This window comes from Ahaetulla prasina, chromosome 1 (assembly GCF_028640845.1).
Source record: "Ahaetulla prasina isolate Xishuangbanna chromosome 1, ASM2864084v1, whole genome shotgun sequence".
Classification (NCBI taxonomy): Eukaryota; Metazoa; Chordata; class Lepidosauria; order Squamata; family Colubridae; genus Ahaetulla; species Ahaetulla prasina.
The window spans coordinates 272,666,088-272,678,739 of NC_080539.1; the positions used below are offsets into that span (position 1 = coordinate 272,666,088).

Below are 12,652 nucleotides of genomic sequence, written 5' to 3' on the forward strand. Positions count from 1 at the left end.
TTTTCTTTAGAAGTTTACTATAGACTATCCTCCTTTGTTCTGTGATATAAAGTTGCAGTTTCTTTATGAATGCTTATGCGGAGAAGGAACTAGTAAAAATGGAATGATACAAAGTGAATGCAGAACTTCAACGAACAGTGGAACAATAGGAAGAACTGTGGGAAAAAATAAACACAATTTACACCAAACTGCAATTTGAGAGAAAATTGGTACAAAATATTTTACAGATGACACAGAACTCAATTATTGCCAAAATGGATAGTTCATGAACAATACATATTGAAAATGCCACAACAAAGAAGGACCATTTTACCATATGTGGTAGTTATGCAAAAAGACTCAAAAGTATTGGAAAAAATGCACCAAAACAACCAGAAATTTCTGAACATAAAATTTGAATTAAAACCACAAATATTTCTATTAGGTGTGATCTCAAACAGTATAGCTGAAAAACATCACAATTTATTAAAATATATGCTGATGGCAGCAATAATCAATCTGGTGCAACTTTGGAAAAGAGAAATATTGCTGTCAACACAGGATTGGGAGACTAAAATTGAAGAATATGCAGCAATGGAAAAATGATGTGTATATATTCATAGCAGAAGTTCAACCAAATTGAAGCAATGAATGCTTTTCATCACAATAAAAAATAAAATCAAAGTGGGGATTTATCTTCTCCATATTCATTCTAAATTTACTCAAAGACATGAATATCCTTGAAAAATCAATTTTAATAAATCAGTGAATAATTGATTTATTAAAAGTTTAATCATTTAAAATATGGCTTTGAACACCATCACCTTATATTTCAAACTGCATAAAATTTGACAAATCTGTAAAGATGTATGGAATAATCCATGGTTTAGCCCATTATATAACTGAGGTGTTTGAAGAAACAATGTACTTGTATATAGATTGTTTCAGCGTGCAGGACTAGCCTAAGATAAAAGGTTTTAGCATATTTTAATGGGGTTTTTATTGGTTCTTACTGTTTTAGTGACCAGGCCATGATAATATTTAGTTTTAACTGGGTTTTAATGTTTATTTATTATATTGTTTTAATATGCCTGTGAACCGCCCTGAGTCCTACGGGAGATGGTGCGGTATATAAGTTTGATTAATAAATAAATAAATAAATAAATAAATAAATAAATAAATAAATAAATAAATAAATAAATAAATAAATAAATAAATAAATAAATAAATAGATTAATTAATAGATTAACCTGTTCCTTGATTTTTAAAGCACTGGTTTTGAGTATGATCACAACACGTGATTTGATGTGCACTAAAATTTTCTTATTCAAACATCCCTGGAATAGAACTGCTGATCTGTGCTATGATGACAAAACAGAAGTTGCCGAGATTATCATTCATATTCATAGTGTTCCTTCATATATCTGATTTTTATATTCCATTGGGTTTTGGTTTTTAAAGATTGAAAAAATAATTGCATACCAGACAAATTAATGGAAGAAAAATTGATGTTGTTTTCAAAGAGAAAGAAATTTGAAATGGATTACTAAATGTGAATAACAGCAGTCTTCGGAGAGATGGCTGTTAAAAATATGTTTTTTAAAATAAATAATACATTATATTTATTTTAAGTTTCATTCTGTTGCTGAAATTTTAGTGGTTAAGCAAGGCAATTTTTCAGGAATAATATATCCTGAAATGAATTGTGTACAGAATATGGCTTCAGTTTTAATTTTATTAGAATGAATGGATTTATTGGATTTCAACTTGGGCCAGACTACTGCAATATAGGTCAATACATATTATTTATTTCTCTATGTTCCTGAGATATCTGTATTTACACCAAAATGCTCAAAACAGTTAAATAAATAAATATAAATTAATTAATACAATTAATATTTCTGGTAGCTCTGAAAAGACACTTGATTAGTACTGATGAATTTTTATAATTTGATTATTGATAAGGAATGAAATATGGGAAGAAGAAATCTTTTCTGTAAATTGAAATATTAGAAAAGCTATTTAGTTACTGAAATGATTTTTACTTCTCTGAAGTTGGGGAGTCATCTTTTATATTTTTTTCTTATTTCTCATTTTTTTATTCAATCTCTTTTCTATTTTTTAACTTAGTGTGTATTAATCGTTTATTTTTGTACTTAAAAACTTTAATAAAATTATTATAAAAAAGAAGGTAGCTTTTGAAGAAAATGGACATTGGTCCTACCTGAATGTCCTTTCTCTGTTGGCGGGACCAGCAGCCAGGCATGGGGAGTGACTCGGTCTGTATCCAATGGGATCGAGTCTGCTAGTTGAAAAGCACCTCCTCCTCCTGGTGCCTTCCAGCTTTCGGACGAGGATGATGCGGCAGACCGACGCACTGAGCTGTAAAACAGGAACTGCAAGAATATGCTATTATGCCCTCCCCCCCCCCCCGGCATATGACCATGAGAGCCCGAATGACCTCTATAGAAGACAGGAACCGGGCGTTCAGGGAGGGGCTGGCTGCTGGTCCCGCCAACAGAGAAAGGACATTCAGGTAGGACCAATGTCCATTCTCCAGCAGGGCGGGACCAGCAGCCAGGCATGGGACATACCAAAGCAAGTCCTATCGGGAGGGATCCGCCCGGTCCGGGTTAGAACCCCCTTCTAGGACCCTTTGGAGAACCCTGCGGCCGAACGCCGCATCAGCAGATGCATAGGAATCGATCTTGTAATGGCGTATGAATGGATTCGGAGAAGACCATGTGGCTGCTTTGCAGATTTCCTCTAACGGAGCCTGAGTGGCCCACGCAGCTGAAGTAGCCGCGCTTCTAGTAGAATGCGAGTGATGCGACTTGGAACAGGAATTCCCTGAATCTGATATGCTCTGGCAATGCATGCCTTAAGCCATCTACCGATGGTAGAGGAAGATACCTTAAGGCCGATGGTGGTTGGTTGAAAGGACACAAAGAGAGCCTCCGTCCTCCTGAGAGAGGCGGTACGCTTGATATAAATACGGAGGGCTCTCCGGACATCTAGGGTATGCCAGGACCTTTCCAGCCGGTGTACCGGATCTGGAGAAAAGTCGGGAAGAATGAGCTCTTGTGATCTATGGAACAGTGAGTTAACTTTAGGCAGGAAGGTAGGATCTAGCCGGAGGACCACCCTATCTGAGTGAAAAACGCAGAGATCCGCCCTGGTGGAAAGGGCAGCAAGTTCAGAAATTCTGCGAGCTGAAGTAATGGCTACTAGAAAGGCCACCTTATATGTCAAATATTGCAGGCCACACTCCATAAAGGTTGAAGGGCCCTTGGTGAGGGATGTTAGAACCTTCGTGAGGTCCCAAGATGGATACCTGTGGACTACCGGAGGACAAAGGTTGGTTGCTCCCCTCAGAAATTGACGGATGAGGGGCCGGTGGGCTAGGGAGCGTTTAGCACCGCAAGTTAAAATAGAAGAGAGCAGCTACCTGTCGTCAAGCGTGTTCGCTGCCAAACCTTGTTCCAATCCGTGTTGAAGGAAGATCAGGATAGTGATCGAGAAGCGTTGGTAGGGTCTATGTTCTTGCTTGAACACCAGGTGTAGAAGGTGCGCCACGTCGAGCCGTAGATGCGAATGGTGGAACTACGACGAGACGCCTGGATGGTGTTGGCGACGTTGGCAGGTACATGTCTCTTCCTCAGGAGGCTCCGCTCAAGCGCCAGGCGGTCAGCTTGAACCACTGAGGGTCCTGATGAGTCAGCTGCCCTTGGCTGAGCGAGATCTTGGTCTGAGGAAGTTTCCACGGGGGAGCCACTGAGAGAGCCACCAGGTCCGCAAACCACGGGCGCCGAGGCCAGTGTGGAGCCAGCAAGATGAGTTCCGCCTGTTCCCTCAGCATCTTCCTGATAACCTTGGGTATTGTCGGAATGGGAGGGAAGGCATAAAGGAGGCCGGGGGGCCAAGGGCTGCGCAGGGCGTCTATGCCCTCCGCCCCCTGGACTGGGTACCTTGAGAAGAACCGATCCAGTTGACGATTGTCTCGAGTGGCAAAGAGGTCTACCAGCGGGTTCCCGAAGCGGAGTGTGATCTCGAGGAACATATCCGATTCAGTCGCCACTCCCCTGGTCGACTGAGACTCGGCTGAGCCAGTCGGCCTGTGTGTTTGCCACCCCTGATATATGAGAGGCCCGTATGGACCTCAGGTGAGCCTCCGCCCAGAGACCCAGTTGCACTGCCTCTTGCAAGAGAGGCTGAGAATGGGTTCCCCCCAGGCGGTTCACATGAGCCTTTGCGGCCACATTGTCCGTTAATACTAGAATGTCTTGATTGAGAACAATGTCCTGGAACGATAGTAAGGCCAGATGAATGGCCCTGAGTTCTAACCAGTTTATGTTGTGGGTCAGGTCCCTTGGGGACCACTGACCCTGAGCCATGTTTGATCCCAGATGGGCGCCCCAGCCATGAAGACTGGCATCTGTTGTCAAGATTAGGCGTTGGGGTTCCCTGAACTCTCTGCCCTTTGACAGGGCTGGGGAGATCCACCATAAAAGAGAGTGTCTGACTTGTTGTGGAAGTTGGACAAGTATTGGTGACGTAGCTGTGTGTGCCTTTTGATAGGGGAGTAGAAACCACTGCAGTGTCCTGCAGTGGAGACGAGCCCAAGGTACAATGCCGATGCAGGAGACCAGTTTCCCCAAGAGTTGGGAAAGGGTCTTTAAAGGAATAAGGCGTCTCTTGGTTACCCCCCTGACTAGATTCTGTAAATTGGTGAGACGCTCCTGTGACAGATAGACCCGGCCCTCTATCGTGTCTATGATGGCCCCTAAGTGTTGGATTCGATTCGTAGGATGTAAGTGACTTTTGGCCTTGTTGATCGAGAAGCCGTGGGCTTCTAGAACCTGAATGGTTGTGGACAAATCCGCTGCCGCCAGGGTCTCTGATCGAGATTGAATAAGGAGATCGTCCAGATAAGCCTGGATTCTGATTGGAATAGCCCGGAGATGCGCTGTGAGAGCGGCCATTAGCTTTGAGAAGACCCTGGGGGCCGAGGAGAGCCCGAATGGAAGGGCACAATATTGGTAATGGAGACCCCCGTGGCAGAAGCGGAGGAATCGTCTGTGAGCCGGAAGGATAGGGACGTGTAAGTATGCCTCCGTCAGGTCTACTGACGTGAGGAAGTCCCCCTCCCTGATGCTCTCCAAGATGGACTGGAGTGACTGCATCTTGAACCGCCTGTAGACTATGTGGCGGTTCAGAGCCTTCAGGTCGAGGATTGCTCTCCATCCCCCCGAGGGCTTTGGAACTATGAACAGTCGGGAGTAAAACCCCCGACCGTGCTGATCTCGTGGCACCGTTTGGATGGCCTGAATTGAGAGAAGATGTTTTATGGCCGATGCCACGAGCAGCCGTTTCGTCGGGTTGCAAGATAACGGGCACCTGACGAAATGGCCCGGGGGGGTGGAGAGGAATTCCAGGGATAGACCGAACCTGATTGTCTCCCTGACCCAGGAGTCCGAGGTGGACTCCTCCCATTGGCTGGCGAAGAGCGCCAGTCTGCCCCCAATGGGAGGGACGGGCAAGCAGTCAACGTGAGCGTCTGAATGGGCGACCTCTCCCCCCCCGAAAGGGCCGCTTGAAGGAACCCCTCTGACCTTGACCTGCCTGTCTATCCTGCCTATCCTGTCTACCCTGTCTGGGGGAGAAGGGTCTTTGGGTTCTGGAGTTTCCAAAGTTAGAATCAGCCGCTCTGAAGGGACGAAAATATGGGGTTGGTCTGGAGTCTGAACGGCGGGACATGCTTGGAAGGATTTTGCGCTTGTCCTTGGTCTCTATAAGTAAAGGATCCAAGGCTGCTCCAAAGAGTGAGGTCCCCGAATAAGGGGCTGAGGCCAACCTCCATTTGTTTTTGGCGTCGGCTTGCCAACGCCTAAGCCAGAGAAGGCGGCGTGAGGATACTGTGGAACCAATCGATTTGGCAGCAAATCGAGAAGCATTCAGGGTGGCATCGGCTGAGTATTCGATGGCAGCTATAATCTTGTTTAAGTCCTGATGTGACCGAGTCAGTGACTGGTAAACGGTCCCGCAACTGTTTTAACCATAAAAGGGCCGCTCTATTAAAGAAAGAGGCCGAGGAAGAGGCCCTAACGGCCCAGGCAGCCGCCTGATGACTCTTAATCAGGGTTTGTTCGGCCCGTTTGTCTTCCGGGCGAAGGGTTTCCTCTGGAGGACCTGTGACCACAGATGGCCCTGCTAATGCAACTACTGGGGCATCAACTGTGGGGATTTGCAGTAATTTAAGGAAGTTAGGTTCCAAATTATACAAGCGACGGTCCAAGGCATTAGGATTAGGACCAGTTATAGGAGTGTTCCATTGCCTATCGACTACTTCCACAAAGAGCTTGGGGGCAGGCACCTCTTCTGACTCGACCACGGAACTGAAAACAAGTCCATGGGTGGATCAGTGGTCTCTGAGGTGGGAATTGGGGCGGTCGGGCCACTCCCAGCCGGTAGTGACCTTGGCCTTGTGTAGCAAAGACCGAAATAATTGTGGGTTGAAGAGACCCACAAAGGAGGGTTGGTCTGGAACCAAATCCTCATCCTCAGAGAGGTTCTCATCCCTAAGGTCCCCTTCATCCCCCAGTGAGGCCCGAGATGGAGAATGAGCCTGGAAATCTTCAGCTTGAGGTGTGGAGTAGTCCTGCACCAAATCGTGACTAGTTTGGGATGCTACATATTCTGAAACCCATGAATGGGTTCTTGTCTGCCTGGAAGCAGTAATACCCCTCTGAACAGCAGCTGCAATCATTTCTGCCATAACTGCAGGGTCATTAGCCACTGGGGCAACTGCCTGGTGACTCACAGGCCCCATTGGAATAGTGGCACTAGAAGGAACCTCTGCTGACTCAAGTACTGGCGGGCTGCAGGTAAAACCTCCATTTCAGATACAGAAATAGGACAGAATAAATCAGAATTGGGCAGAGGTTGGGATGAGTCTACAGATATATCAGGAGATAAAGTTAATGGAGCCCCAGGAGACTGCACAGGAGGCTGAACTGGTAAGGAGGTGGATTGCTGTTCCTGTATAGTATCAGCAGATTCCCTCACTGCCCTAGCAATGGCCCTATCCATAGCCTTCTGGCGTTGTAGGGCCTTCTTTCAGAAGTCTTAGAAATAGCCTTTTGGGGCTTAGAAATGGAGGATTGAAGTGTCTCTGACCTTGTGGGTGCATGAGAGCTCAAGCACTAGGCCCTGGGCTTGGACTGGTCTGATGTTGCTTCCTTTACTAGGCCGGACTGGAGGAACGGCGGCCATCTTGAAAGGCCTAACCGATAGTTAGGCCTCAAACTACGTGGACAAGGCCTGGATGCGAGGCCTATGAGCCTTTAGAGGCCCAAGCCAAGGCCTATTACAGAAATGACCTAGGACAAATTATAATTAAATTACCATTTAAATAAAAATTCAGTGGGGAAATTTTTCCATTCTCTAGGGCCTACTAGGTATTTTGCCACGTGGCTAGTAAAACCGGAGGTGGCTAAAAGGGTAATCATACTCACAGACTGAAGGCCTCAGTGAGTGGCCGGAGAGCCAGTCGAAGATCGATGCAGAGGCCCTGCTGAGTCACCAAGCGATCGGGAATGAAGCCCGGGGGCGCCCACGAAGATCCGGTGACTGGAAAATAGGCCCATCAATGGCCTGATTAAAGACGCCCAGAGCTCAGGTAAGGGCAGGCTGGCGGCCTAGACCCTTTATGGGTAGGCCGAGGCGATCGGGAACCACCGGGGAGCCCCCTAACTTAATATTAATAAAACCCCCCCCGCGGCTGTGTTTTAAATTCGGCAGCCGCCGAATTTGCCAGCCACGGGGAGGCGTAATTGAGGCCTAACAGCCTCCCCGTTCTTCCAGCAGCTTCTTATGCTGTCCCCAGCGGTATCGGGCTGAATCGCCCTTTCTCGCTGGGGAGGGGGAGAGCTCACCTACAATGGGAGCCTCAACCCCTATACCAGCAGCTGGGAAGGAATAAATAGGGCTGAATCGCCCTCCTAATTACTTAAGAAAAGCTTACTTTGGGAAGAATTCAAAGGGAAGCAGCTCCGAAGTGCGTCTGTTCCCAATCAGATCGAGTCTGAAAGCTGGAAGGCACCAGGAGGAGGAGGTGCTTTTCAACTAGCAGACTCGATCCCATTGGATACAGACCGAGTCACTCCCCATGCCTGGCTGCTGGTCCCGCCCTGCTGGAGAAAAACTATTTTAAAAATAATAATTAAAATGAACCAAAGAGAAATGAGCTATTAGTACTAAAGTAATGTACAGTAATGTTGAACCTTTTGGATTCAGCATCTCATAAATTAGGAAAATGCCTAACTTAATTCTGCTGGCCTGTTATCCCCTTCTCCAATCAATTGAAGTAGAAATAATTCTCTAGCCCTCCCAGCAATGTAGGCTATCCTGAATAGCAGCATTCTGCAAGCTGCTTATTTTCAGGCTGCATTCCCTTTCTATTGACAGGTATTTCCAGGCTGGAGCTGTTGTGGGTCGCATGAGGCCTTAGTTCTCAAAACAATTATGGAGAAAGTTCTTCTGCAGCCTCTGCAGCCTTGGAAAATCACAAGAAAGCATGTCCTGTTCTTGGAGGATTTTCAGAAGCTCAGATGGTCTTATATGACTTCCAGCAGGTCTGAAGGCATCCGCACCCTCCAAAAATCACATGAAAATGGGGTGTGAGAATAGTCATCAGGTGTTGGTAAATGCTGGCCTCTCACACAAAATGTCATGGCATGGCACTTTTGACATGTGCATCATAGGTTCACCATTACTTAGTATAGTATAAATAGCAATTAGCAGCTAGGAAAAAAAGAGAGGGAGGGACGGAGGCTCATGTAATGCTATTTTATTAAAAAAGTTTTTTCTTCATCTTGTTTTTTGTTTGCTTTGCCTTTTTAAAAAGCATCCTTTTAAAAAAATTAGTAATGATGTTTTCATTTCAGCCTTCACTCTAGTATAACAATTATTTATTTCTGCTTTCTAGGTGCTGTTATATTCTATTTTTGTTATTGTACTATATGAATAGGTGAGCTGTGTAAATAACTTTGTAGCACTGAAAAATGTTCACGTTTTCACCAGCTGCATGTATCACTCCCTGTGAATTAGGTGGTTGGCATGTAGATAAGATATATGGTATACTTAAGAAATTAGGGCAAAGGTTCTTGGCAAGTCTCATTATATGACTTCATTAGTGTTAATAGTATATATACATAGTATTCCAGACACCTGCAGAGTATTGGGAAAGGCATCAAGAAAATACCTATGTTTGCTACAACTCTTACCTCAGCAATTCATCTGTCATTCTCCATGCACGTGTTTGCAATAACTTCCCCCTACCCTTTTTGCTGTCCTTCTCTGTCTTTCTCTGACTGTATACATTTCTTTAGCCCTTGTCAGATGTTCTTAAAATCATGTCCTTTGCCAACATTGCTCAGATGTTGCAGACATCTGTACACGAGTTGGGCTTGTGTGGAAGCCAATATGTGTACAAATGTTCCCCCCTGCAGATATTTGCACATTCAGCTGCACATTCAAGATCTTGTGTGACATCAATGGGAAATAAAGCTTAACTAGAATGCTCTTGTTTTCAAAACAAATGAAAATATGCTTGCGTCATATTTGATATTTCATATAATTCAAGAGGCAGCTAATTAATAGTATGAGGCAATATTAATAGAAAGAGCCTCCTTCTGTTACCCTCTATTGAGATACCAAATCTTCCATTTCACAAGTTTTACTATAAGGGGGACGTTTTGATTTATCACTAGGGCACAGAATGTCAGAAAGTCAAGTATCCCTGGATAATTAAGACATGCTTCATTCCATCCCTCATTTCATTCTAAAGGCTGTAACATACTTCTACAATGCAGCATTCCTATAATGTCTACAATACAAGTACAGGCATATTATTGGCATCAACCAAGTTTGCCCTAGGTATATTCCTTTAATCATACAACATAAACTCACAGAAGCATTAAGTATCATTTCAGAATAATACAACTGATAACTTGTGACTTATGCAATTTCCCATACCAGAATACTGTTTTCTCAACATAACTTTAAAATTAAAAAGAAAAAACAAAAACAAAAGTGTCCAAAAGGACAGAGAAACACAAAATGCTAGAAAGAAAACATTACAAAACAAAACGCAAGTGATACAACATGGCACAGTGACAAAACCACAACAAATAGAAGCCAACTTAGGTTATGACATTGACATGCCTTTTCAGTTCAGTGTTAGAAATAAGGCTTCAAAGGAAATTCATGAAAGGAGAAGTAAATCTGGTTTAATCTGAGAAGGAATCAGAAAAATGCAGCCAATGAAATGATTTTCATATCAAGTTTTCTATTCATTTATTCTCAAGGAGCATATAGGAAATTGTCTAGAACTGATGCTTTTTCTTGGAATTTGAGATCAGGTACAAAACTTGAATGTAAGTTCTTCTTATAAAATTCTTAGTAATTCTATCAAACAAACAAAAACAAGTTCATGCAAGCTTGCCACTTACTTCTTTCCATTAACATTCTTTCCTTATAATCCTCACCTACTACTCACATTCTACTATTCATTCTATTAACTATGGCAAAGCAATCTTCAGGGAGTTCTTCCTTCCTTTCTCCTTTACCTATATGTATGTAATGTACGTACATACCAGGGGTGGTATTCACTTACCTTCGCTACCGGTTTGCAAATGTGAGTGCGCATGCGTGCTTGTGTGTGCCTCCTCCACACATGCGCAGAGACCGCTACACATGCGCAGAGGGTCAAAAACGGGACGTGATGATGTTCATGTGGGTGGGCAGAGCCTCCCTCTGCCAGTGCTACTGGATTGCGCGATCCGGATAGAACCGGCTGAATTTCACCATTGGTAAGTACATATGTATGTTGAGGAACCCCAGACATTTTCATCCCAGTTTTACCGATTACTTATGTGGTTGCTTCTAAGTTTCAGTTTTGCACAAAGAGCAAAAATTTCTGGCTGAACAGTCAGGTTATTCCTCATGACTTCAAATAACCTTGGCAACTTCTGGAAGAAATCTACAGCATTTACAACTCTGAAATGTGTGTGAATGAATATGTGTATGAAGAAATTAGCAGAAGAAACTCAGAAATATTGTTGTTTTGGAATGAAGAAAAATCTGACAGCAGCACGAGCCTTTAATTTCCTACCAGCTTTTCCATTATTATTAAAGGAAAGAAAATATTACTATGGAAATTGCTGATTTACAAGGATAGAAAATCTAATTTTGCTTAAACATTCACAAAAATGTCTCCATTTATTTACTTATTAAATTGAATCTTTTTCATTAAATATCAAAATTTTATCTGAGAGAACTGACTTGAAGAGATAAAATATATTTCTGCCAGAGAAAGAAATATATGAAGTGGTTACATATTGACTTCAAAAGTAGTAAAATGATATTTAAACTGTAAGAATCTTGTTCATAATGTTGTTTGATTCTAGGAGTTTTTAAATTAATCAAGCATATTTTATATCTCATTATAACAGTGCTACTCATTACAATAATACAAGAATCATGGTGTAACCTCCAGTAATTTATACATACTACTCAGGAATGTTCACTTTTAATTTAAGAGAAAGCTAATTTATGCCCAAAGACAGAATGATGTAATTATAATCTAGGGATAATTATTGGTATGATCTTATCTCTATAGTTTTTATGATTTATTTAATGTTTTGAACAAATGAACAGTATATATTAAAAAAAACTTCTATTCATCATTTTTGAAAAATCCTGGAGAATGATTAAAGTACCAGGGGACTTAGAGAAAAGGCCATATAGTCCCCTCTTTACAAAATAGAAAAAGGAAGCTCCAGGGACTACAGAGTAGTTAATCTGACACCCACATCTTGGAAGATTCTAGATAATTACCATAACTATCAGATATTTAAGCACTTTGAAAAGACTATAGTGATTACGGAAATCAACGTGAATGTATGAATAGTGTACCCACTAGATCTGGCAGAGAAGATATGATTCTGCTACCATCAGAGATGTACATTTGGTGGGTCCCATGTGATAGGCGTTGTCTGCTGTGGTGCACACTTTATGGAACATTCCCTGCCCCCAAATTAGATGAACCCCATTCCTTTCAATGTCTCAGAAGTCCTCCAAGACCTGGTTATGTCACCAGCCTGGGTTTCAAGGAACCAGAGTTTACATGGCTCCATTGCTGAGACAAGCTTTTCTTATTCTCTCTTTGCCTAGGTTTTTTTTTTTTGATAATATTATTTTTTATGCTGATTCTATATTTTTATGCTGATTATTTTAGGTATGTGATATTTCTTTGTATTGTTGTACACTATCCAGACTCTCTTTTTTGTGAAATTTGATTAACAGATTAATTTCACGGATTGCATAAATTTGTCAGAAGACCATAGCACTGCTAAAGCTTCATTTTAATAAAACATTTGACAGAGTAACCATGATATTCTGATAAACAAGCTAGCAAAATAGGGGCTGGATACCATGTCTACTTCAGTATTTGGAGCTACAACTGGATTAAAATATTAAAATAGTGCTCATGAATGACTCCTCTTCACACTGAAATGAGGCATCAAGAGGGAATCATGATTTTGTTTCTTCATTTCTTTTCCACATTTTTAATAATGAATTGGAGAAAGTGATGGTGGAGACAGCTATACCA

The 12,652-nt window shown here is 42.6% G+C and overlaps 1 protein-coding gene and 1 long non-coding RNA gene across 6 annotated transcripts in view; one reads left to right on the forward strand and one right to left on the reverse strand.

Moving 5' to 3' along the window:
* Positions 1-12,652, reverse strand: part of SBF2 (SET binding factor 2) — a 227,044-nt gene that overhangs the window by 45,822 nt on the left and 168,570 nt on the right. The window lies entirely within an intron of this gene.
* Positions 8,735-12,652, forward strand: part of LOC131186355 (uncharacterized) — a 50,008-nt gene continuing 46,090 nt past the window's right edge. Inside the window, exon 1 of the long non-coding RNA XR_009152361.1 lies at positions 8,735-10,850. This is a non-coding gene — a long non-coding RNA (uncharacterized LOC131186355). The remainder of the gene's footprint in view (positions 10,851-12,652) is intronic.